This window comes from Otolemur garnettii, unplaced genomic scaffold (assembly GCF_000181295.1).
Source record: "Otolemur garnettii isolate 467f Iridium unplaced genomic scaffold, OtoGar3 scaffold00094, whole genome shotgun sequence".
Classification (NCBI taxonomy): domain Eukaryota; kingdom Metazoa; phylum Chordata; class Mammalia; order Primates; family Galagidae; genus Otolemur; species Otolemur garnettii.
The window spans coordinates 4111150-4111354 of record NW_003852489.1 but is presented as its reverse complement, the minus strand read 5'-3'; the positions used below and the strand labels follow the sequence as shown (position 1 = coordinate 4111354).

Here is a 205-nt window from a genome sequence, read left to right as displayed (position 1 = left end):
GATTGTACAAATTTGGACTGACTGATAAATTAGAGGAGGTTTCCCTCTGATGCAGAGGCTACTCACAGGTATAATCACGGGTGTACAATGGATTCAAACTTCTAGGCTTAAGTTATGTTCTTACCTCAGCCTCCCAAGCAGCCAGGATTACAGCCATAGGCATCAGTACCGGGTTAGAATTTAGTATTTTCTTGGCTCAGCGCCT

The 205-nt window shown here is 43.9% G+C and overlaps 1 protein-coding gene across 2 annotated transcripts in view; it reads right to left on the bottom strand.

Annotated features, from left to right (window-relative positions):
• Positions 1-205, bottom strand: part of RPS6KB1 (ribosomal protein S6 kinase B1) — a 50312-nt gene that overhangs the window by 5803 nt on the left and 44304 nt on the right. The gene's annotated exons all lie outside the window — the stretch shown is intronic.